Source organism: Aphelocoma coerulescens, assembly GCF_041296385.1.
Source record: "Aphelocoma coerulescens isolate FSJ_1873_10779 chromosome W unlocalized genomic scaffold, UR_Acoe_1.0 ChrW_unloc_scaf_1, whole genome shotgun sequence".
Lineage (NCBI taxonomy): Eukaryota > Metazoa > Chordata > Aves > Passeriformes > Corvidae > Aphelocoma > Aphelocoma coerulescens.
Genome location: NW_027184080.1, coordinates 10,819,811 through 10,846,435, shown reverse-complemented (window position 1 = coordinate 10,846,435; position 26,625 = coordinate 10,819,811). Strand labels below are relative to the sequence as shown.

At 45.3% G+C, this 26,625-nt stretch overlaps 1 protein-coding gene across 9 annotated transcripts in view; it reads left to right on the top strand.

The window, feature by feature from the left end:
• Positions 1–26,625, top strand: part of LOC138102697 (spindlin-Z-like) — a 125,874-nt gene that overhangs the window by 59,246 nt on the left and 40,003 nt on the right. The window contains exon 1 of one of the 9 annotated variants that reach the window (XM_069000431.1): positions 16,740–16,761. The exons of the other annotated variants lie outside the window; for them this stretch is intronic. The gene's annotated coding sequence lies outside the window, so the exon portion shown is untranslated. Of the gene's footprint in view, positions 1–16,739; positions 16,762–26,625 lie in introns of those variants that run through there. 9 annotated transcript variants of the gene reach the window in all.

The following is a 26,625-nucleotide window of genomic DNA, read 5'->3' as shown; positions in this document are numbered from 1 at the left end:
TGGTTATCTTTCTGCACATGTTGTTGGGTTCAGAGGAAGATGAATGTGGTTTTAGTGAGAAGATAAGCTACTTCATATTTGCAAAAATGTGCAGATTAAGGCAGTTTCTTGGGTTTGAATAAATAGTAGATCTCTTGTAGTTGATGAAAGCATTATTTTGTAAGAATTTTTTAAAATATGGATGACTGAATTTATTAAATGAACAGTTATTAAGGTGTAACATGCAAAGTTGACTCAACAAGCAGATTTTTATTACCTGTAAGTATGTGAATGCTTTAAAAACTTGTCATTTTTTATAGAGTTCTGTCAAGAAAAGTTGTAGCAAAAGGATGGATAGGAATTAAGTCACATCTTTTATATTTCCAAATAAGCAATAAACTTAGAAAGCTGGTTGGCTAAGCTGTCATTGATGTTTACAGTGGTTCCATCGAGGGTAGAATACTGAAATTGAACTATTGAATTCTTGCCTTCCTAATCCTTGTTTTTTTGTCATAGACAGGTCATTTCAGAGTAAACATGCATCCATGTTGTATGAGGGAGTAGAGCTCTGAAAGAATTCTTTAAAAATACTCTATGCATATGTTTTTAGTGTCCTAGTACCTAAGGTGTAAATAATTCTGCAATGAATGACTGTTAAAGCTTTGTGTATAGATAGATGTTTCACTAGTTCTTCACAAGTGTTGGGAGGGAAATTACTAGAAATTGGAGTTTTAATTTAAATTAGATGTTGATACAAGTACATTTTACTTTTTAAATTAAGTTGTTGCAAGCTCAGTTGGCACTAGCCAATTCTCCTATTCTTCCTATAGCCTGAGTCCTTTTTAGTGGAATAGAGGGAGTGTGTGTTTTTAATACCAAGCTTCAGATTCAACTTTTGTTTCAATTTTAGTATGTCTTTTGAAATAATAAGGGAAACAAGAAATTCTTCATAGGGCAAGTATATGGCAAAATGTCATTCAGGCCATTAGCCAGATATTATTGAATCTAGTTGTAATATTGATAATGTGGGATGCAGATCTGTTGCAGTGCAGATACTGCAACACGATGTATCAAACAAGGAGTCCCGGGGAAAGGAAATATATATGGACAGATTCTTGATAGATGTTTCAGAGATATTTATTTCTCCAGCCGTATGGCCGGGGCTCTGCCGAGGAACTCCCTCAATCCCCAGACCCGAGGGTCCTTGCCCACGCAGTGAAACACAAAACAGCCAGTCAGGAACGAGGCTGATGAGGGGCAAGGGAAACCCCATCTCTGTCCCAGGGCCCCTCTCCCAGGGCTACATGGCGGGGGGGAAACCCCAACATTTGACCCATTTATTTTTAACAAAAGAGATGTAAAACTTAACACTGAAAACAACAAGGACAGTTTCAAAACAAAACAAGCTACCCTCCTGAGTCTTTGAATGTCCAAACAGATTCTGTGGAACATCTTAAGGCTGACAGAAGGGAGACAGAACTCTCTGAGCATGCTTTGTGGGGAAACTGAGGCAGGAGAGGGTTTAATTTCTTCCCCCCCCCCTTTTCATCCCCCCCTCGGCATCAGAGAGGAGTTGTAGGGAAAGGGAATTGTATAGGGAAGCCATGGGGTGAAAAACGGATTAGGAATGAACTGGGGATGGTGTAAACTTAGGAAGGCGTTCATATTGGGTATAGGGTAAAAGGGGAAAGTAGGCTGTGGGTAGGGAAGTTGCTGGGATGGATATTGTTTATAATTTTGTGCATAACGGCTGCCTTTGACTGGAATACCTCCAGGCCCAGTAACATTTGCTGCTTGTAAACCCTTCTTTGCCTTGTATAATTTTGAATTCCATCACCTCTCCATCTCCCAAGCTTGGGATGCATTTTTCAGGGTTATTCTTTTTAATAGCAGTTCTATGAACGAATATATCTTGCTGGTTGTCACATCTCATTATAAAACCATAATTTTATTTAACATTATACCACTTTACTATTCTTAAAACTTTAGCTACAGTGATTTTTTCCTTTTTCCGAGTGGCTGCTGTTTTCTGTCTCGCTGCGTTTTTGCTTTCTCTTTCTCTTGCTCCCGTGTTGGAACTGCCGGAGCTGCTGGGGCTGCTGGGGCCGCTGGAGCTGCTTGTGCCTGCGCGCTCTTCCTGGGCTTGTATTCGGGGCCGCGTGGGCTGGGCCGGGCCGCACCGCTCAGTTCTCCGTGCGTCGCCTCCTCTGGTCGCAGCTTCGCTGCCGATGCCAGGTGCTGCATCCATGTCTCGGCCGGGCCCCTGAGCGATGACTCCCCCGTGCCCTGCTTCAGTGCATTTCGGCTGGGTGCAGCTCTGCTCCACCGCCACCGCTGCCGGCCGCCACCCACACACTGCCCCTCTCGGTCGGGCGTTCACAGGGCTCGCTCCACCATGCGCTGCGCAGGGCCGGGCTGGCACCGCCGGGTCACGCTGCTCCTGCTGCACCTCGCTTCGCCGCCAACACTGCAGCTCGCGTGGCTCCGCCCGCACGCGGGAACTGCCTCGCTGCTGCTCGGAGAGCGCTCGGTCCACATGGCCTGGGTCGCACAGTCCCTGAGCCAGGCTTCCCTTCACCAGGACACAGCTGACATTGCTCAACAGTCTCGGAAATTAAATAATATTCACGAAAATATTCTTCCATCGGCATATATTTTGATTAAAAAATTAACTGTGTCCAAACGGTCTTCCAAAAGTCTTTGGTAAGAATTAAATCCCAAGAAACATAGAAAAAGTTCTTAAACAACCATGAAAGGAAATGTTTCAGTTCCTTTTGAGCTTGAATTAAGCTAAAATTTACAAATAGTTGTTCAAGTATCTTTTTAAGTTTAAGATAAATGTCCATATGCGGCTCTGAGAGCCAAGAGTCTTCCCACGGTTCCTCCATAGTTTAGATATGGAATAGCAAAACAAAAACGAGAAGAGGAATCCAAAGTTTCTAGGGTTTACTCACACAAATCAGTCGCTTAGGGATCGGGGATCGTTCTGCCCGCAATTCCCTACCATTTGTTACAGTGCAGATACTGCAACACGATGCACCAAACAAGGAGTCCCATGGAAAGAAATATATATAGACAGATTCTTGATAGATGTTTCAGAGAGATGTTTATTTCTCCAGCCGCATGGCCGGGGCTCTGCCAAGGAGCTCTTACAGTCACCGGACCGAGGGTCCTTGCCCATGCAGTGAAACACAAAACAACCAATTGGGAACGAGGCTGACCAGGGGCGAGGGAAACCCCGTCTCTGTCCCAGGGCCCCTCTCCCAGGGCTACATGGCGGGGGGGGGAACCCCAACACAGATCAAATAAGCAGCATTTATATTATTTTAATTTTAGACTAATGGTTAATAGCTGACTTTGCTATTTATGAACCCTCCAAACCTGACCAAAACTGCAAGGTTTTTTTGAATATGTTATCTTGAAGAACCTAAATTTCTTCTAGCTTTAGGGTTAGTTAGTTTTTAAAATTGCAACCATGTAGCTTTTTTCCCCCTGAAACCTGGAGGCAATTTCAGAAAGCTAATTTAGCATGAGACTAAATTAAAAACCTATAATGAAAATGAACTGGTTTTTTCCCTCCCACTCATTGCTTTCTGAATATGGTGTGCATGTGTAGTTTCCTATTGCCATCTCTATTGCCTTCATTTTTCTGTACTGTTTTCATCACTTCAGTTTTGTATTCATGCTTTTAATTTTTGCCTCTGTGTTGATATACATGTTTTTTATTCATTTTGGCAGAAACTTATGCCTATAGCTAATTGTAACCATCAGTTGACATATTGATAGTTTGTCTGGTTTAGTGATCATGTAGTGTTATCATTGTCGTTTATTTTATAATTAGCCTGCATGTCTTCAGGTTTAGTGTTTTAAGTCTGGAACGACTGGTATGGTTCCTTCAGTAGTGGGTTATAGGACTTTCTTGGTCTTTTTTTTCCCCCTTTCTGTAAAGAATTGCAGGGAGATATAGAGCAGCATACAATTAAATAGAATGAAGAAGACTGATCAGATGTTCCAAAAGTATTTCCAGCTTATTCAAAGCCCAGTTCAGTGGGAGAAGCCATAATTTGTGAGGTATTGAACAAGACCAACCAAGATGATCATCCTTTTTTCAGGCACTTCCTACTATTCATCAAAGAAAGATTAAGCACTTTGAAAATCTCTGGACAGAGACCATCTAATTTCTACACCACAATAATGGTGTGAATGTTATATCATCAATGGTTATGTTCCTAATAAATTCTTCCTGAATTTTATATGAAAAGCAATGGCTGAAAAATAGATAAAATATTATAAAAGCACACCATTCTTCTGATGAAAGTCAAGTTAGTCACCCCTTTTCTGTTCTTTTTTTTTTTTTTTTAGCAATTCCACAAATGGAAAAATTAGCTGGCCTCTGATTAGCTTGTTTGCTTGGGGAGGGGAAGGAATTAGTCTGGGATTTTTTTGTACATCTACATTTCTAGTACATCTACATTTTGGGAGGGGGAGGGGAAAGCAGAGGAGCAAGAGAGAGCAGCATGTGGTTTGGAGAGTCTCAGCAGGGTCACTGAATTGAGTAGTACCATTCCTAAACCACGACAACCTGGCACTGAGGCTGGTGTCACCCGCAGCATTTTGGGTTCTTTGATAATGGGTTGGTCTATACCACGCCAGGCCTGTTGGCAACAGACAACATACACCTGTGTCCTGGTTTCAGCTAAGGTAGAGTTAATTTCTTCTCAGTAGCTGTTACAGTGCTGTGTTTTGGATCCGGAATGAGAATGGTGTTGATACAATGATGTTTTGTATTTTTACTAAGTCATGTTTCTCCTAAGCCAAGGACTTTTTCCTTGTCTCATGCTCTGCCAGTGAGGAGGTTTGCAAAAAACTGTGAGGGAGCATAGCTGGGACAGGTGATCCAAACTGACCAAAAGGATATTCCACACTGTAGAACATCATGCCCAGCATATAAACTGGGGGGAGGTAACTGGAAGAGGAGCCAATCTGGGCTTGGGAAGGAGGGTCTGGCATTGGTCAGCAGGTGGTGAGCAATTGCATTATACATTACTTGTTTTCCCCCTTTTCATTGTCATTATTATTTACCATTATTATTGCATTTTACTTTATTTTCAATTATTAAACTGTTCGTATCTCAACATACAAGTTTTACTTCGATTTTCCTCCCCATTCCACTGGGGGAGGAAAGAGAGGGGCATTGAGCAAGCAGCTTCATGGTTTTTTAGCTCCAGGTGGCCTTAAAACCATGACAACCTGTCTCAAATGGGGAACAGGATCTTTGTGTAGCAGTTAGCAGGGCTCATTAAAAGAGCTTTAAACTAGGTTTGATGGGGGAAAGGGGTGAAACCAGGCTCCCTAGAAAAAAGCCTGGTGGCGGCACTTCAATATTTAAGGGACAGTGTGTTAGCAAGGTCCTTTGGACTACTCCACTATGTGCTGAGTACACTAGAGCACATTTGAGATGCCTCGGTCCTAATGAGTGCAACACCCTAGCCATCCCAGTGGAGGTAGGGGATGGGGATCCATGCAACACCAAAGACACTAGGGTTATTGATGTGGTAGAAACCACAGAGGCACCTGAGAATGGTCACATAGGAATTAGGACATCTCCCCCAAAAAAGGTGGTGGGATAGCCCAACTGAAGTGCATCTGCACCAATGCACACAGCATGGGCAACAATCAGAAGGAGCTAGAAGCCATTGTGCATCAGGAAGACTATGACATAGTTGCCATCATGTAAACATGGTGGGATGACCCCCACAACTGGAGTACTGCAATGGATGGCTAAAAACTTCAGAAGGGACAGGTAAGGAAGGAGAGGGAGTGGGGTAGCCCTGTATATTAGGGAGTGTTTTGATTATCTAGAGCTTGATGACAGTGATGAAAGGGTTGAGTGTTTATGGGTAAGAATCAGGGAGAAGGCCAACAAGGCAGATATCCTGGTAGGAGTCTGTTATAGAGCACCCAACCAGAGTGAAGAGACAGACAAAATATTCTATGAGCAGCTTGAAGAAGTTTTGTAATCGCTGGCCTTTGTTCTCATTGGGGACTTCAACCTACCAGATGTCTGCTGGAAATAGAGCAGACAGGAAATGGTCTAGGATGTTTTGGGAGTGTGTGAAAGGTAAATTCCTGACACAGTTCATGACTGAGCCAACTAGGGAAGGTATAACAGCTGGTGATTGGGGTCAGAGGCTCTGACCCAGGAAGAGGTGACCGGTCCGGAGAGATGGTCCCGAAAGGAATCGCCTTCCCGAGGCCCGGTGTCTTCCCTCAGCTGCTGGCCAGGAGGGCCCTTGCAGAGACTGTCAGCTCTTTAGTGATTATCAGCTTGTGATTCCAGCTCAGCTCTGCAGGGCAGCCTCCAGGCCAAGCCAGACCAGAGAGAGAGACGAGAAGGCTCGTGTGGCTGGTTCCGCACGAAGGTAGATTTATTGTTGGTCCCCTCCGGCGAAGGGGAAAGCCAGGGACAAGAACCCTCTCTGAGCCACAGGGGCAGAGGCCTAGCTTTTATAGGGATACAGGGGATGGGTGAAGACCAATGGGTTACAGAGGATCTGGGATGGGTGAGGACCAATGGGTTACGAAGGATCTGCATAGGGTCTCCTAAAGGATTGTGGGTCTGTCTTTTCTCGCCTTGACCAAAGAAGTGGTTGCCTTTCCAGGGAGTCCTGCTGGGCGATTGCGAAATCTCTTATCTCAGCAGAGATCCCTCCAGGGCAGGGGCTGGGCATACCCCACAGGAAGGCATTGTGATCCTATTAGTGCGAGATGCCTCTGCCTGAATTAAGGTGAAAACAAGATCATATGCCAAAGTCAATAGTACGGATTTGATTAACCAGTAAATGTGAGGTAGAGAGAAAGAAATAGAAATGGGGGGGATGAGAGAGAGGTCAAGCAGAAGACAGTACCTACCCATGAATCCAGCGGCATCCCATTGGCCCTTCTTCACCCTGGGCTTCTTCGTGGTGGGGGTCCCAGAGTTGTTCTTCTATGGTTATCACCTTTATACAGTCCAAGTTCTGGGTATCCACAGGGTAGTCACAGACGCCGTTCCCATAACTTGGGGTAATAATGTGTATGAGCAGTTGGTCCCTTTCCCACAGCAATTTGCCACATTGGGAATTTTTGTTGAGATGCGTTAACCGGGGTGTGCTAACCGGATCTCACCTCTGCCAGGCTTGAAATTAGTGCCTTCATGTTGTAAATTCCTCCCTTCTGTGTTTATCTCAAGTTCCTGCTGTGGTGGCTTATCTTATGGCAAGTTCCTTCTGTGGCCTTGACAGTGTTTGAGACAGGCAACTGTGCTCTTTAAGTCCTTATAGAAGGTGCTTGACCTGTTGTTTGTGAACAAAGACTTGTGGGTGATGTGATGATTGGAGGCAGTCTTATGAAATGATAGTTTTCAATTCTCAGAGATGTAAGGAGGTGGGTCAGCAGTACTGCTATCCCAGAATTCGATGGCCAATTTAGGAGACTGTTTCTTTGGTCAGCTACCCTTACTCATATCAGAAACATTGCTTACTTTAACATTTATGGAAGCTGTAATATAAAAACAAGCAAATTATGGGTGCACACTGAGAGGTAGTTTTCATTAGGAAGATTAGTTTCTTCTACCTACAAGAATAATCTACAGCTGAACTTCTTGCATGGTCTACTAGGGAGTTCTGATGCCTTCAGCATACAGAATAGATCAGGAATAATTGGAAAACCTGTAGACTGACAATATGGACATTTTAATGCAAACTGTTGCTTTCTTTTTTTATATGAGTTAGTAACCTTTTCCCCAGAAATGTTAGTAAAATAAAATGCTGGAAAAAACTCAAATATGCTTGAGAGTTTAGTTAAAGCATAGTTTTGCATAACCATTTAAAATATGATTTGGGATTGTATGGATAATGTTGTTTACTGCTGAGTAACATCTTCTCCTGTTATTCTCCAAAAGAAGCTAGAATAACATTTTTCTTAAGATGTATGAAGATAATTGAACAGTCTGATGAATTCTTGCTTCTGAGGGCTATGATTAGCATACTTCATTAGGGGATTGGACTATCTACATCGTAGCAGAATTAAGTGTTAAGGCTCCCAATGGACGAAATAAAATTCACCAACTTGTCAGTGAAGTCATAACTTAATTGCTGATGTCCTGGGAAATTAAGGTAATAGAAAGGAGAGGTTTCTTTTCTACCAAATCTTGTTCACCTTTTTTTGTCACTGCAGGAGAGACATGTACTGAGTTAGTCCATAAATTTATAAATACAGAAAAAAACCCCATTCCTGTAACACTTCTCACAGAAACAAGATTGCATTAAATCCCAGTGTTATCTTTTCCTCCTTAAAAATTATACTGGATTAGTAGGAAAACTCAGACAGTATTTGCATTGGTTATGGAACTTGAATCAAGTTCTTCAGATGGACAGATCTTACATGTGATAGAAACTAGGAGTTTTAGTTCTTGGATATGAATCCACAAGGTGTTAAAGCAGATGGTCCAGGTGCCTTTTCAATTTTGACATTAGGAGGAGGAAAAATTAACTATTTTAGAGGACAGGCAAGATTCAACCTTATGTCTGACTACTTTAGAAGGAGGTGCAACTCTCATGCCCAAAACTGAATTACAATAATTTTTCATTTTTCCAAAAAGAAAAAAGCAATGCATTGTTAGTGATACTAGCTGCTTGTGTTGCTTCTAAAGGTCTTCTAGAAATAGTTATGCTTGTAGAGAAACTGGAGAATAGTTTTTAAATGCTTAGGTCCTATAAAAAACAACAGCATGAGAGGTAAATGTTTAGTTTCTGGAAAATCTGTCCAGATGTTCGGTGTATTCTTTGCAGCTGGATCATTCTGCCTCTAGAAGGATATTGACAATATCTGAAGCATTTTTAATACTAGTAGTTCTTGTTGTTGCAGATTGCCCTCTATGTAGAGGAAAAAAGTCGTGTCTCAAACTTGAATAAAAGTACTATTGGAAATGAGAAAATACTAAAGGAACAATTTCTCTTATGAAAACTTCAGCTGCAGAGAACAAGGAAGAGAGTAATGTGTAGTTAGTAGTCATATGCTTACATATATGCTGTTTCAACTAAGCAATAAGTGGTAAGCAAATCTGAAAAAAGGATATTATATGGTTGCCTCCCCATAGAAGGGAAATGGTGTTTATCTTCCTTTCTTATTCAAAAATCAATGTGTACTTGGAATAGGAATGGATTTCCTTTCTGGCTGTCTATAACTGATAGTCTAATTTACTAGCTTTAAATATAAAATAGGAAAACTTGTTTGGTTTTGTTTTCTACGAATATTGGTGATTCTATTAATTCTGTATACCTTGAAATTCTCAATTATTTAATGTATGTAAAAGCTTGTGTCATATTTGTTACTAATATTTTAACTTGCTTTCAGCTGTACTAGATAAAGTTCTTGATGATTATGTGTTTCACCTTTTAGATTCATAAGGTAAAATGCCCACCTGAATTACTGGTATAGTTTTTTCTCTTTTGCTGTAAACAGTTGGGTATGCATGTGTGGGGTATGCCCAGCCCCTGCCCTGGAGGGATCTCTGCTGAGATAAGAGATTTTGTAATCACCCAGCAGGACTCCCTGGAAAGGCAACCACTTCTTTGGTCACGGCGAGAAAAGACAGACCCACAATCCTTTAGGAGACCCTATGCAGATCCTCTGTAACCCATTGGCCTTTACCCATCCCCTGTATCCCTATAAAAGCTAGGCCTCTGCCCCTGTGAGAGAGGGAGATCTCGTCCCTGGCTTTCCCCTTTGCCGGAGTACGGACTGACAATAAAGTTACCTTCCGTGTGGAACCAGCCACACGAGCCTCTCGTCTCTCTCTCTGGTCTGGCTTGGCCTGGAGGCTGCCCTGCAGAGCTGAGCTGGAATCACGAGCTGATAATCACTAAAGAGCTGACAGTCTCTGCAAGGGCCCTCCTGTCCAGCAGCTGAGGGAAGACACCGGGCCTCGGGAAGGCGATTCCTTTCGGGACCATCTCTCCGGACCGGTCACCTCTTCCTGGGTCAGAGCCACTGACCCTAATCACCAGCCGTAATATGCATGGAGGATACATCTGCTCTAGCACCCGGAAAACCTCCTCCCCCTCCTTCTTCACTGACCTTGGTCTCTGCAGGGCTGTTTCTCTCATATATTCTCACTCCTCTCTTTCAGCTGCTGCTGTGCAGCAATTTTTCCCCTTCTGTCAAGACATATGAGCAGCTTCTGGTATCTTCTCACAAAAACCACGGGTGCAGTACCCCCCTCCCAAAACCCAATACAACATTTTACTGTTTATTCTCTATCTTTTCACTAGTGACCCACTGTTTGAAGTCTTTGATACTTGTAAATGCAGTGCTGTTCATAGTCATCCCTTGGAATTACATGTCGTATGCTACTTATGGAGTCTGGCAGTTTTTAAGGACAAAATCCCACATTCATGTTAAGTATGGAATTTCCACTGTATTCTTAAGGCTAACAAAATATTAAGCTAGTCAGATGGAGATTAGGTGTCATGGCCATAATTTGTAGGCTACTAGAATATCTGGAATAATCCTTTGATTGCAGTAGGATTTATAAGTGCATGAAAAAGTTCCTTTGCATACTTCCAAGAAGTAGAGGTTCAATTCTAGATATGAAAAAAGTAGTTCTTGATATCTGGAAAAAAATTACCCCCTTCAGTGCTTAATTTCCAGACAGCTGAACTTTGGTAGTCAATTTCAGTGATGTGGCACTAGTGTTCTTGAGCTGTTAAACATTTGGGAAATTTCACATTTTATGATTGTTTTCATATGTGGATTTTATTTATTTTAAGAATATCATATATACTTCTGTGAATGTTTGAGACAATGATTACCCTTCATTGTAGGGTGCATAGAGTTAACTTCAAAATTAATCTCTCTTCCAGTAATACAAAGCTTTTGAAGATGTAAATGCTAGTGAAATATCTCCAAACTCTTGGTCCTTGAATTGGATATAGTGGGATATTCCTATAATTTTAGACCATTTGTCCAGGATCACTGTGTTAAATGTAATAACTGTATTTGGGTTTTTTTCTTTAGAATCATAGAATCATTAAGGTTGGAAAAATCCTCTAAGACCACAAGTCCAACCGCCAACCTAGCACTACCACCATGTTCACCACTAAACCATGTCCTCAAGTGCCATATCCACATGTTTTTTTGAACACTTTCAGGGATGGTGACTCGAACACTTCCTCGGGCAGCCTATTCCAATGCTTGACAACCCTTTCAGTGATTTTTTTTTTTCTCATATCTAATCTAAATTTCCCCTGGTGCAACTTGAGGCTATTTCCTCTTGTCTTGTCACTTGTCACCTGGGAGAAGAGACCAACAGCCACCTCACTACCACCACCTTTCAGGTAGTTGTATACAGCAGTAAGGTTTCCCCTGAGCTTCCTTTTCTCCAGGCTAAACAACAGAATCACAGAATATGCTGATTTGGAAGGGACCCACAATGATCATCAAGTCCGATTCCTGGCCCTGCACAGGACCATCCCCAAGAGTCACACCATGTGCCCAAGAGTATTGTCCAAAAGCTTCTTGAAATCTGGCAGGCTTGGTACTGTGACCACTTCCCTGGGGAGCCTTTTCCAGTGCTCAACCACCCTCTGGGTGAAGAACCTTTTTCTAATATCTAACCTAAACCTCCCCTGACACAACTTGAGGCCATTCCCCTGGGTCTTGTCACTGGTCACCAGAGAGAAGAGATCAGTGTCTGCCCCTCCTCTTCCCCTCATGAGGAAGTTGTAGACTGCGATAAGGTCTCCCCTCAGTCTCCTCCAGGCTGAACAGACTAAGTGATCTCAGCTGCTCCTCTCATGGCTTCCCCTCAAGACCAAGACATGCTCCAGACCCTTTACCAGCTTTGTTGCCCTTCTCTGGTGTCTTGGTTTGAAAGACAGGTGTCTGCTAAGGAAGGCAGGAGCTTCCCTTGGAATGGCAGATGCAACCCCCCTTCCCTCCGAGTTATTATAATTTTGAACTCAAGGGGGCTTTTAGGCAAAGATATGGGAAATAGGAATAACAGTTCTTTACTATTATATATCTATATGTGCATAACAAGTCAAACAAACAACAATAACTATGGCAGTAACAGCAAACAATCACAAACCCAGTCCCAGCCTTCTTGGCTGTTAGGCCCTTTCCCCTCGTGTGCAGTTCCGGTCGCAGCCGGCAGGGGCGCTGGCGGCTCCCAGTGAGCAGGGCAGGTGCAATGGTTCCCCCACGGCTGCAAGGGGAGCTCCGGAGCAAGCTCGGGGAGCATGCGGCGCCGGTGGCCTGGGATCCCAGGAAGGGATGGGACAAAGGCTTCCCAAACCGCTGGGCAGCCGATCCCGGTGTCCGGCCGGACCCTCGGGAACAGCAGGCTGGAACGGCAGGGACAAGCACAAATCCCGGGTGGCAGACGAGATGTATCCAAACTGCGGAGCTGCGGTGGGAACCCCCTGGAGGTCTGGGCAGGCAGGGCGAGCAGGGCTACAACGTAGCGAAGGCTAGAAGCAACGGCGGGTGCAGGGTGGCCACGGCCCGGCTCCCAGCGAGGCAGGGAAGGCGGGCTTGGGATCCTGGGGTTTCTATAGCAGAAGAAAGAAAGCAGCCCAAGGAAGCAGCCTCCCTCTCCATCCAAATGCTGGGGACCGACTGTCCGCACACCCAGGTGAAACAAAAGAGTAGCCAGATGCACCCAATCCCAGATCCCTCTTTTGTTTTTCTTAAGTACCCAGCAATTTGTTCCCCTAGCAACACGTATGGGGAAAATTCCTTTAACAGGAAAAAAAACCAGGAGAGCTCCTAAAATCCCAACATCTGGACATGCTTCAGCACCTCAAGGACCTTTTTGAAGTGAGAGGCCCAGAACTGAACACAGTAGTCAGGGTGTGGCCTCAACAGTGCCAACTACAAGAGGACAATCACTTCCCTAGTCCTGCTGGCCTCTTTATTTCCGATACAAGTCAAGATGTCATTGACCATCTTGGCCACCTTGGCACACTTCTGGGTCATGTTCAGCCAGCTGTCAACCAACACTCCCGCATCCTTTTCTGCTGGGCAGCTTTCCAGACACTCTTCCCCAAGCCTGTAGCACTGCATGGGGTTGTCATGACCCAAGTGCAGGACTTGGCACTTCACCTTATTGAACTCCATATGATCAGCCTCAGCACATTGATCTAGCCAATTGTTACGAACAAGAGTGTTTGAGATCGCTTAAAAAATCATCAGCAAGGGTATGAGCAAAAGCCAGATCCATCTGAAGAGTCTTCATCCTCTCCAGCAAATCAACAGTCCTGCCCAACTTTGCGTCATCTGTGAACTTGCTTAGGGTGCACTTGATCCCCTCATCCAGGTCATCAGTTAAGATGTTAAACAGAACTGTCCCCAATACTGAGCCCTGGGGAACACCACTCATGACTGACCACCAGCTGGATGTTACTCCATTCACCACCACTCTCTGGGCCTGGCCATCCAGCCAGTTTTTTACCCAGTGAAGAGTTCACCTGTCCAAGCCATGGGAAACCAATTTCTCCAGGAGAATGCTGTGGGAAGTGGTGTCAAAGGCTTTACTGAAGTCTAGGTAGACAATATCTACAGCTTTTCTGTCATCTACTAAGCAGGTCACTTTGTCATAGAAGGAGATCAGGTTTGTCAAGCAGGTCCTGCCTTTCATAAACCCATGCTGGCTGGGCCTGATCCCCTGGTTGTCCTGTACGTGTCACATGATGGCACTCAAGATGATCTGCTCCATGCCCTTCCCCGGCACTGAGGTCAGGCTGACAGGCCTGTTGTTCCCCAGATCCCCCTTTCGACCCTTCTTATAAATGGGTGTCACATTTGCTAATTTCCAGTCACCCGGGATCTCCCTGGTTGACCAGGACTGCTGGTAAATGATTGAAAGTGGCTTGGAAAGCACTTTGGCCAGCTCCCTCAGTACCCTTGGGTGAATCCCATCTACCCCCATCGATTTGTGGAGGTCTAAGTGGCACTGCAGGTCACTGACCATTCCCTCCTGGATGATGGGGGCTTTATTCTGGTCCCCGTCTCTGTCTTCCAGCTCAGGAGGCTGGGTACCCTGAGGACAACTGGTCTTACTAAAGATTGAAGCAAAGAAGACATTCAGTACCTTGGCCTTTTCCTCATCCTTTGTCACTATGTTTCCCCCCACATCCAAAAAAGGATGGAGATTCTCCTTGTCCCTGCTTTTGTTGCTGATGTATTTGTAGAAACACTTTTTGTTGTCTTTTACAGCAGTGGCCAGAGCCAAAACTCTCTGTTCTGCCATGCCAGTTGTCTTCTGTGCCGGCTTGTCGTTCATCATGGGGACGGCCTGCTCCTGCTCCTTTAAAATTTCTTTCTTAAAGCACATCCAGCCTTCCTGGACTATTTTGCTCTTCAGGACTGCCCCCAAGGGACTCTCTCAACCAGTCTCCTAAATAGGCCAAAGTCTGCCCTCCAGAAGTCTAAGGTGGCAGTTCTGCTGACCTCTTTCCTTATTTTTCTGATAATTGAAAATTATAATTTCTTGATTGCTTTGCCCAAGATGGCCTCTGACCATCACTTTGACCAGTCCTTCTCTATTTACAAACACCATGTCCAGCAGGGCACCTTCCCTGGTTGTCTCATTCACCAGCTGTGTCAGGAAGTTCTCTTCCATGCACTCCAGGAACCTCCTGGACTGTTTCCTCTCTGCTCTGTTGTATTTCAAGTAGACATCTAGTAGGTTGAAGTCCTCCATGAGAACAAGGTCCAGCAATCCCAAGATATCCCCCAGCTGCTTATAGAATATTTCATCTGCCTCTTCATCCTCGTTGGGTGGTCTATAACACTCCCACCAGGATATCTGCCTTGTTAGCCTTCTGCCTGATTCTTACTGTAGTGGGTTGGCCCTGGATGGATGCCAGACACCTACCAAAGCTGCTCTATCACTCCCCTCTGTAACTGGACAGGAGACACAAAATATAACAAAAGGATTCATGGGTTGAGATAAGGTCTGGAGGAGATCGCTCACCAAATACTGTCATGGGCAAAACAGACTCGAATTTGACGTATTAATTGAATTTATTACTAACAAAATCAGAGTAGGACAATGAGAAGTAAAATAAGACCTTAAAAACACCTTCCCTACACACTTCCCTGCTTCCCAAGCTCTACCTCCTCCCCCCAAGCAGCGCAGGGAGACAGGGAATGAGGATTATAGTCAGTTCATCACAAGTTGTTTCTGCTGCTGCTCAGGGAGAGGAGTCCTTCTCTTGCTCCAATGTGGAGTGTCTCCCACAGGAGACAGTTCTCCATGAACTTCTCCAACATGAGTCCATCCCACGGGCAAGAGTCCTCCCCAAATTGCGGCAATGGGAGTCACTCTTCCATGGGGTGCAGTCATTCAGGCACAGCCTGCTTCAGTGTGGATCCCCCACAGGGTCACAAGTCCTACCAGGAAACCTGCTCCAGTGTGGGCTCCTCTCTCCGTGGGTCTGCAGGTCCCTGCCAGGAGCTACCAAAACCTGGCCATAAAAACCCAATACACTTACCAATAAACACTCAAGTCTATAACTACCATCATGTGAGAGACTGAAATGGTAAAGGTTAATGAATCAATCAGCCATTTGCAAAAGCAGCAGGGTGATTTGCTGAGGGCAGGTTTGCACCCCCCAACCGAAGGGGAGGAAGAGAGTTTTTGGGTGTGTGGTGGCAAAGCCTCTGATCTGCAAAAAACAGCCCAGGTGCAGAGGGGATGCGCATTTACCACCGGAGGATGACCACAACAAACTGACCTTTGTTTAGATAAACTTGTTGAGCCCTGCAATTTTGTCCTGGATAACCTGTGACTAATGTTAACAAGCTGGGTTTTAGGCCAGATAAGGGAAAAGACCCATAAGAAGCAGATCCTACAGAGGCAGGTCATGGCACATCATCAAGCTCCAAAGAATCAAAATACTCCCTAATATACAGGGCTACCCCACTGCCTCTCCTTCCTTGCCTATCCCTTCTGAAGCGTTTAGAACCATCCATTGCATCATTCCAGTCGTTCAAATCATCCCACCATGCTTCTGTGACAGCAACTGTCATAGTTTTCCTGATGTACAATAGTTTCCAGTTCCTCCTGATTGTTGCCCATGCTCTGTGCATTGGTGTAAATGCACTTCAGGTGGGCTAATAACCCTACTGCCTTTTTGTGGGGGGAAGCCCTAATTAATGTATGACCATTCTCAGGTACTTCTGGGATTTCTAACGCATCATTAACAATTGCATCCTTACTTTTGCAAGGATCTCCATCCCCAACCTCCACTGATATGGCAGACTGAAGGACCTTAGCAGCACACTGTCCCTCTGTTCCTGTTTGGCCAAATTCAGAAATATATCCTCTGAGAGAAAGCAGGTTACAACCAGCCCTCCCCCACCAGGTTCGGGGAAAAAAAAAATTTCCTCAGAGGATAGTGAAAGAGATAAAAACTATTTATTTAAAAAACATGCCAGAAAAGGATAATGATGCTAAATAATAAAACCTCTCACTCTGCAGAGAGAAACCTGGGAAAATTTCAGAGTCCTTCCGTAGATCTCTCTCTCCCCCTCCTTGGAGCAGGATGGGGTGGTGGGCCCACCTCCAGGGCCAAGGCCTCCGTGGAAATTCCTCCTGATGTATTCTGACGTTGAAACAGTCCAGAAGAAGGAAAAAAAAGAGGAAACAAAGTCCCAAGAAAAACAAAAGTTCGACTCTCCATCTCTCTCCGGAGAAAGAAAAAGGAGGTGAAAAACTGGCCAAAAGCAAGCTGGGTACCTTCCCCACTCTCGCTCCCCTGCCGCAGCTGAAAAAAGTCGCTATCTCTGTGTGACCTTGAACAAGCTGCAAACTGCCTTGAAAAAGTTTTGCTCAGGTTTTCCTTCCCCCTCTCAGGCTCAGTTTAAAGGCATAGAAAGGCACAAAATTAATTCCTGTGCATGGGGCAGCGATATGGGATACACATCATAAAGTCACCCCAAGACATTCCACCCCTTATCCCATATCATTGGCTCAATGCCCAAACTAATATATTCTAGCTCTACACACACACATTAATACATACATACATATATACATATATACATCTATGTACAGACAGTGACAGTGACACTCAGCAAGCAGTGGTATACAGGCATTCCACATTACAGGTGGTTTTCACCCAACAATCAGATCTCCCTGCGGTACACAACGTGTTGTTCCATCTTTCTGCATTACCCACCATGTGCAACCAGGTCCCTGAGCAAAGACAACCCCACGGATGGGTTTGTCTGTACTCTAAGCAGAATTAACCCAAACAGTCTTTCCTAACAGACCTCTGACATGCACTACTGGGACCTTATCTCCATCCGTTGTATGCAGGGATTCAGACTGGGCTGGACCAGCTCTATTGGTGGAACCTCGGGTGTTAATTAACCAGGTGGCCTTTGCTAGATGCTGTTCCCAATTTTTAAAAGTTCCCCCACCTAGTGCCTTCAAGGTGATTTTCAACAATCCATTGCACCATTCCACTTTGCCAGCAGCTGGTGCATGGTAAGGGATATGGTACACCCACTCAATGCCATGTTCTCTAGCTCAGGTGTTAATAAGGCTATTCTTAAAACGAGTCCCATTGTCAGATTCAATTCTCTCAGGGGTACCATGCCTCCAAAGGACTTGCTTTTCAAGACCCAGCATGGTGTTACGGGCTGTAGCATGAGGCACAGGGTAGGTCTCCAGCCATCCTGTGGTGGCTTCTACCATTGTGAGCACATAGCGCTTGCCTTGGCATGTTTGAGGCAGTGTGATGTATTCAATCTGCCAGGCCTCCCCATACTTGTATTTGGACCACTGCCAACCATACCACAGGGGCTTCACCCGCTTGGCCTGCTTGATTGCAGCGCATGTCTCACAATCATGGATCACCTGGGAGATACTGTCCATGGTTAGATACACTCGATCTCGTGCCCACCTATAGGTGGCATCTCTGCCCCGATGGCCTGAGGCATCATGGGCCCATCGAGCTAAGAACAACTCTCCTTTAAGTTTCCAGTCCAAGTCTACCTGTGACACTTCTATCTTTGCAGCCTGATCTACCTGCTCGTTGTTTTGGTGTTCCTCATTGGCCCTACTCTTGGGGACGTGGGCATCTACATGGTGGACTTTCAAAACCAGCTTTCTTACTCAGGCAGCGATGACTTTCCACTCTTCAGCAGCCCAGATTGGTTTTCCCCTACGCTTCCGATTAGCTTTTTCCCACTTTTCCAGCCATCCCCATAGAGCATTGGCTACCATCCATGAATCAGCGTAGAGGTATAGCTTTGGCAACTTCTCTCTTTCAGCAATGTCCAGGGCTAGTTGAACAGCTTAGAGTTCAGTGAGCTGGCTCGATCCGCCTTCTCCTACAGTAGCTTCTGCAACCCGTTGTGTGGGACTCCATACGGCTGCTTTCCACTTTCATTTCATCCCTACGATTCAACAGGAACCGCCAGTGAAAAGAGCGTAGCGTGTTTCTTCTGATGGCAGTTGGTTGTACGGTGGAGCTTCTTCAGCACGTGTCACTTGTCCTTGCTCTTCTTCAGCCGTGAGACCAAAGTTTTCACCTTCAGGACAATTTGTGATTATTTCCAAAATCCCAGGGCGATTCAGTTTTCTGATACGGGTGTGCTGTGTGATGAGAGCAATCCATTTGCTCCATGTGGCATTGGTGGCATGGTGGGTAGAGGGAACCTTTGCTTTGAACATCCACCCCAGCACCAGTAGTTGGGGGGCCAGGAGGAATTGTGCTTCAGTGACATTTACCTCTTAGGCGGCTTGGATTCCTACATAGGCTGCCAAGATTTCCTTCTCTGTTGGAGTATAGTTGGCTTCAGACCCTCTGTAGCTTCGACTCCAAAATCCTAGTGGTCGACCTTGAGTCTCACCAGGCACCTTCTGCCAAAGGCTCCAGGACAGACCATGGCTCCCAGCTGCAGAGTAGAGCACGTTCTTCACTTCGGGTCCTGTCCTGACTGGGCCAAGGGCTACTGCATGAGTGATTTCCTGCTTGATTTGGGCAAAAGCTTTTTCCTGTTCAGGGCCCCAGTGGAAATCTTCTTCTTGCGAGTAACCAGGTAAAGAGGACTCACAACCTGGCTATACTCAGGAATATGCATCCTCCAAAAACCTATGGCACCTAGGAAAGCTTGTGTTTCCTTCTTGTTGGTTGGTGGAGACATTGCTGGGATCTTATTGATGACCTCAGTGGGAATCTGACGCCGTCCATCTTGCCATTTCACTCCCAGGAACTGGATCTTTCGGGCAGGTCCCTTGACTCTGCTCTTCTTGATGGCGAAACCAGCTTCCAGGAGAATCTGGATGATTTTCTCTCCTTTCTCAAACACTTCTGCTGTGGTGTTCCCCCACACAATGATGTCCTCAATGTACTGCAGATGTTCTGGAGCCTCACCCTTTTCTAGTGCAGTCTGGATTAGTCTATGGCAGATGGGGGGACTGTGCTTCCACCCCTGGGGCAGTCCATTCCAGGTGCACTGCATACCCCTCCAGGTGAAGGCAAACTGAGGCCTGCACTCTGCTGCCAAAGGAATGGAGAAAAATGCATTAGCAATGTCAGTAGTGGTATACCACTTTGCTGCTTTAGATTCCAGCTCATACTGGAGCTCCAACATGTCCGGCACAGCAGTGCTCAATGGTGGGGTCACTTCATTCAAGGCACGATAGTCCACAGTCAATCTCCATTCTCCTTCCGATTTGCACACAGGATAAATGGGACTATTGAAGGGTGAGTGGGTCTTGCTGACCACCCCTTGGCTCTCCAGATCACAGATCATCTTGTGGATGGGAATCACAGCATCTCGAGTTGTCTGGTACTGTCGGTGATGCGCTGTCAAGGTAGCAATTGGTACTCTTTGTTCTTCCACCTTCAGAAGGCCGACTGCAGACGGGTTCTCTGATAGCCCAGGCAAAGTGCTCAATTGCTTAATGTCCTCTGTCTCCACAGCAGCTATTCCAAAAGCCCACTTGAGTCCCTTTGGGTCTCTGAATTACCTGCTTCAGAGGAAGTCTATGCTCAAAATGCACGGGGCCTCTGGATCAGTCACAATGAGATGCTTCTTCCAGTCATTCCTGGTCAGGCTCTCCTCAGCTTCCACGAAGGTCAAATTTTGTGATCCACCTGTTACACCAGAAATAGAAACAGATTTTACCCCCACATGTTGCAATGGGATTATTGTACACTGCGCACCAGTGTCAACCAAGGCATCATATTTTTGTGGTTCTGATGTACCAGGCCAACGAATCCACACAGTCCGAACAACACGGTTTTCCCTGGCCTCTACCTGGCTAGAGGCAGGACCCCTCTGTGCCTGGTTATCCTTCTTTCCCTGGGCCTGCATCTTAGAGGTTCCGTCATGGGAATCAGACATTCCATCGTCTTTTCCATCATTTCCGGAAGTTTGGCTAGTGGCAACTGGAGCTACTTCCTTTTTGGTAGAACTTCCTTTCTGAGACTTGCACTCTTTCAAGTCACGCACTCGTGCTGCCAGAGCAGAAGTAGATTGTCCACCCCACTTCCTCATGTTTTTCCCCACTGTCACACAGGAAATCCCACAGCTCACTTTCGTGGGAGGTACTTTCTCCCTTGGGAACGTCCGCGTTTGGTATCATAATCTCTGATCTGTACCACCGAGATTTGGAGAAGGCCCTCTTTTATCTCCTTCTTGAGTTCCTGGTGATTGTTCTCCATCTTATCTTGCATTTTCTGCATACATGATTCCACAGCTGCGATTTTTGCATGTGTTGGGCCATGCACGGAATCTGCATATGCTCGGAGCTTCACTGCCATATCCTGCACGGTCTCATTCGCATCTGGTTTCATTATTGCTAAAGCAGAAGCATATTCATTTTCCTCATGACAGGAGCCACTGTCAATGGCTTAGACTCTCCATCTGGTTTGGGCTTGCTGTCTGGTTTGGCTGCAGCCTGAGTGACTGGGGTGTCTCCAGGCTTTGCTGATTTATCTTCCTGCCCTTCTACTTTTACCTGCTGCAGTGTGCAATAGCCATATGCCAAAGCCCAACATATGGCAAGGAGCTTTTTCTCATTAGAAAATGACCAGAAAGGCAATAATACCTTTAACAAGCCTACGGACCAGAAATACATGAATATATCAAGCCAGAGAAACGTTATGAATTCAAACAACATGGTGACTATTTTACCCCAACACTGAATAATTAAATTCAAACCAAAATGTAATTAGTACAGGTTTTTCACTTTCCTTCAAGCACCACAGTTGGGCGCCACTAAATTTGTTCTGGTTTGGCCAAATTTAGAAATATATCCTCTGAGAGAAGGCAGGTTACAACCAGCCCTCCCCCACCAGGTTTGGGAAAAAAAAAAAATTTCCTCAGAGGATAGTGAAAGAGATAAAAACTATTTATTTAAAAAACATGCCGGAAAAGGATAATAATGCTAAAAAATAAAATCTCTTGTCCTGCTGAGAGAAACCTGGGAAAATCTCAGAGTCTTTCCATAGATCTCTCTCTCCCCCTCCTTGGAGCAGGATGGGGTGGTGGGCCCACCTCCAGGGCCAAGGCCTCCGTGGAAATTCCTCCTGATGTATTCTGACGTTGAAACAGTCCAGCAGAAGGAAAAAAAAGAGGAAACAAAGTCCCAAGAGAAACAAAAGTTCGACTCTCCGTCTCTCTCCGGAGAAAGAAAAAGGAGGTGAAAAACTGGCCGAAAGCAAGCTGGGTGCCTTTTCCACTCTCGTTCTGCTGCCACAGCTGAAAAAAAGTCTCTATCTCTGTTTGACCTTGAATAAGCTGCAAACTGCTTTGAAGAAATTTTGCTCAGGTTTTCCTTCCCCCTCTCAGGCTCAGTTTAAAGGCATAGAAAGGCACAAAATTAATTCCTGGGCATGGGGCAGCTATAGGGGATACACATCACAAAGTCACCCCAAGACACCCTCAAACGTTGGCATGGCACCCCCACGCTTATCTCTGTTGAGCCTGGTTTTGTCCCCATCCCCCTTCAAATCTAGTTTAAAGCTGTCTCAATAAGCCCTGCTAACTCTTGAGCTAAAATCCTTTTCCCCCTTTTAGACGGATGGACCCCGTCTTTTGCCAGCAGGCTCGGTGTCACATAAACTGACCCATGATCAAAACCCCCAAAATTCTACTGGTAACACCAGTCTCAAAGCCAGGTGTTCATCTGCATGATTTTCCTGTTTATTGCCCCATCATTCCCTGCAGGGAACTGTCAGGACAGAAGAGAACACAACTTCTGCTCCAGATCCTTCTACCAGTTTTCCCAAGGCCCTGAGGTCCCTCTTGGTTGTCTGCAGCCTTCTTGCTGGGACTTTGTCACTGCTCACCTGAAAAAGCAGTAGTAGGTAATAGTCAGTAGGCTGTACCAGGCTGGGAAGTTTCTTGGTGATGTCCCTTACCCAGGCCCCAGGAATGCAGCATACTTCCCTATGGGTTGCGTCCAGTCAGCATATTTGGCCCTTTGTTCCTTTCAAAAGTCACCAATGACTACTACTTCTTTACTACTACAACCCTTCTTTTTTTCTTAACTGAGGAGGTCATGATGCAGTGGGTAGGCTGCCCCGCCCTAGGCAACACCTCCAACCTGGATGGACTTTCATCCACATTCTCATTTCCCTGGTCCTCAGATTCCAGGGTTCATAACTATTGTATAAGGGCACCTAGGAAGGTGAGGTAGGTTGGGAGGGGATTTGCTTGCCACCCCGAGTAGAAACCCATTTCTACACCCCTCCATCTCTACAGTCCCCTCCTTCTTCCTGGTGGTGAGAGGGTAGATCTATTGCTTCTTGTGAAGTAAATGGCGGGTCGTTTGTCTAAGGCATGGTAGAGTGCGGCTCCACTGGTCAGTCTCCTCAGTCCCTGATACTTCTTAGTCTTTCTACTTCTCTCAGCTCTGCCACTGGGCCGAGCAGATTGTTGACCTGATTGTACCTCACACAGCTGTTTTCTCTGCTGCCCTCTGAGAGCAGTGCCAGACTCTGGCACTCCTTGCAGCCTAAGACCTGGATGGCTGTGTGTTTTTGTGGACACTCTGTCTGCGTTGCCACATCCTTTATGGTGCCCACAGAGGAAACAGCTTCTGGCCAAATGGAAACCATATCTGAGCTCCCTTGGCGAGGGCAATGACCACCAACTCAGCTAACTACTCCAGCTGCAGAGCCTCAGTGCTCTCCCTGCACACCCTTCCTCATGATCTGCCATGCAAACTGCCACACCATGCCACCACTGTTTGTGGGGGTTTTTTTCCATAGAAGGTGGAAAAATCCCACTTGGCTTTTTTTTTGTTCAAGTCTATTGACAGATGCGTGCTGTAATGCAGACAAGAACATTTGACTTCCATGCCTTGTATCTCCCACAGTAACCATCTGTGTAAGCATAAGGATGCTACAGACTAAGCTAAAAACTATTATAGAAGCTTTCAGAGGAAATAGGGGTTTTTGTCCTTGAACTACAATAAATTTTTTGAAACAGGAATAGCTGCTTTGTGACTTGGGGAGGGTGAGAATCCTATGCTTTTGTGCTCTCTCTACTGGTGTTTTCATTATAATTTTCAAATGTAGTATGTGAGTTCTGAAAATTAGTGTTATGAGATGATATTCTTCAGAAGTTAGGAGTGTGGTCATTGAACCCCTGAAACTTAAAATACCAAGCAAGTTCATTAAAATATTATTTTATAATATTAACTCTAATGAAGTTCTACTGCTGCCTTTAATGCTAAGTATGCACTCTGTGATTATTTCAAAATATCTATTGCAAAAATAAGACCCCTTAAATGCTAAATTGAATTAAGCGAGAGAGACAGAGTGCTTTAACAATGTACATCATGAGGAAATTCCAGTGGAAAGAGAGAACTATACTGCTTGTCTCACTAACAACTGTATCTTGCTAATTCAAGGGGAAGAACAAGTATGGCAGGAAACATCGGAAATGGTACTTTCAGGATTTCTGTCTCTTTTTTTTTAAATGAACATTAAATGCAGTGTTTCTGTTCTTATAAAACTGCACTAATGCTTCAAGTTCATGGACCTCATGTTTCACCTGAAATACGATGCCTAACTTCAGTGTCACTAAGCTAAAGATGTGCTGAAAGGTGGTTTAGACAAAACTTGTTCAAACTTGGCTCAGAAGGCTTCTGAAAGGTTAAAATCCTTTGTAAAGCTAACTACATAGTTCTGCACATTTGGAGTATTACCTAAGGGGTAGGAAATATTGGGATTATTGCTCAATTGAATATTGCTCTTAATAACTGTTCTTCCAATGTGTTTTTTTTATTTTTTAGAACGCCTAAATTATATTGACTTTTACAGTTTTATGCTAAAATAGGGAGTTCTTTCCTTGAGACTTCTCAGAAAACCTCTTTCTGCTCTACAGTACAGTAAAATCCTGATCTAATTCATCCATTTGCTTATGCTGATATTGTTATTAAAAATAAACTGCAACATCCTTTCTCTTGCATTCAATGTTGTTGAAACAAAGTTGAAAGATAAAAGTTTATAGAAAGATTAAAAACCTTTTCATTCAGTTCCAGGATCTTTATCCAAATATAATCTGATCTGTTTTGTTTCCCTTTTTAAGGTGTATTAACTGTGGTGGTGGCATTAGAATGTATTTTACTATAGTAGCTTTTTGTCTTGGTTTGAAAGACAGATGCCTGCTAAGGAAGGCAGGAGCCCTCCTTGGAATGGCAGATACAACCCCCCTTCCCTCCGAGTTATTATAATTTTGAAATCAAGGGGCTTTCAGGAAAAGATGTGGGAAACAGGAATAACAGTTCTTTACTATTATATATATATGTGTGTATAACCAGTCAAACAAACAACAATAACTATGGCAGTAACAGCAAAGAAGCACAAACCCAGTCCCAGCCTTCTCTGCTCTCTGGCCCTTTCCCCTTGGGTGCAGTTTCGGTCGCAGCCGGCAGGGGCGCTGGCGGCTCCCGGTGAGCATGGCAGGTGCGATGGTTCCCCTGCGGCTGCAGGGGGCGCTCCGGAGCGAGCTCGGGGAGCATGCGGCACTGGTAGCCTGGGATCCTAGGAAGAGATGGGACAAAAGCTTCACAAACCACTGGGCAGCCGATCCCGGTGTCCGGCCAGACCCTCGGGAACAGCAGGCTGGAACAGCAGGCCAGAACAGCAGGCTGGAACAGCAGGGACGAGCACAAATCCCGGGTGGCAGACGAGACGCATCCAAACAGGGAACCCCCCGGAGGTCTGGGCAGGCAGGGTGAGCACGGCTACAACGTAGCGAAGGCTCGAAGCAACGGTGGGGGCAGGGCGGCCACGGCCCGGCTCCCAGTGGGGCAGGGAAATGTGGGCTTGGGATCCCGGGGCTTCTCCGGCAGAAGGAAAAAGCAGCCCAAGGAAGCAGCCTCTCTCTCTGTCCAAAGCGCCAGGGACTGACTGACTGCACACCCACGTGAAACAAAAGAGTAGCCAGATGTACCCAACTCCAATGGGTAGCTCTTTTGTTTTTCTTAAGTACCCAGCCATTTGTCCCCCTAGCAACACGTATGAGGAAAATTCCTTTAACAGAAAAAAAAAACCAGGAGAGGTCCCAAAACCCCAACACTTTTACTGAAAATATCTGTATATAGTGCATTGCTTTTCTAGATATTCTCATATTAAAAAGGGGAAGAAAATCAGGTGAACTTTAGGTAGCACTTCTTTTTTCCTTTTAACAGTAATGGTACAGCATTTATAGTTCCATTGTCTACAAGAGCCACTTGTATAGACACCCAACAAGGGATGATTTATACAAATTTCAGGTTATTTCAATCTTCAGTTAAATAATCTATGGTTACATCAATATAGCATTTTAGAGTAAATTTAATTAGCTATTTTATTTTATCTATAAATATAAAATATATTTATATGTTTTAAATATGGGTACACACACCCATGCTGTCATAGGTTAGCAAGCATAGTCCCGGAAGGGATGTTCTTGCTAAGGGGTGCTTACTCTTTCCTCTGGGACCTGATAGAACCTATCAGCTGGCCAGTTTGAATATAGACAATTCTTTAAGCCACTTAAAGTTGTGACTGCCTCTGTGATACACACTTAAGAAAAGGCAAACTCCTCCCCCAAGCTCTCTCTCATTTCTGGCGCTGGGATAGGTGGCAGCGGGGCCCAGTGGGCCCAGCCCAGGCCCTGCTCTGGCCAGGCTGGGCCGGGCCACAGCTCCAGGTTGACCCCCCCCAGCAGGGCTGTGGGCAGCCAGAGCGGCTCAGAACCACCACCCCCCCCCCCCCCCCCCTCCACTGCGGCCAAGATTTCAGCAAAGCGGCACCTCTGTCCGGCAGAGGTCAGGTGACCAACAGCGATAAACCACATTCCAGCTGCAAGGCCAAGGTGAGATTAACCCTTTTATTGCTGTGAAGAGCTGAAAACCTGAGGGAAGAGAGAGAGGAGATGCTTAAAGCTGAAAGTCTGTTGTGAAGCTATGATATATCAGAGTACCCGTTGTAATTTCATGAAGATATGGGGGGTGGAGTGTTCAACTTGTAAGCAAAAGCACCTGAGCTGAGATAGGCAGATGCTGACGCAGCTGTAATTTCATGAGAAGTTTGGACAGGGAGAGATGGACCAGATGAGAACTTTTGCTCCAAATGGGAAAGG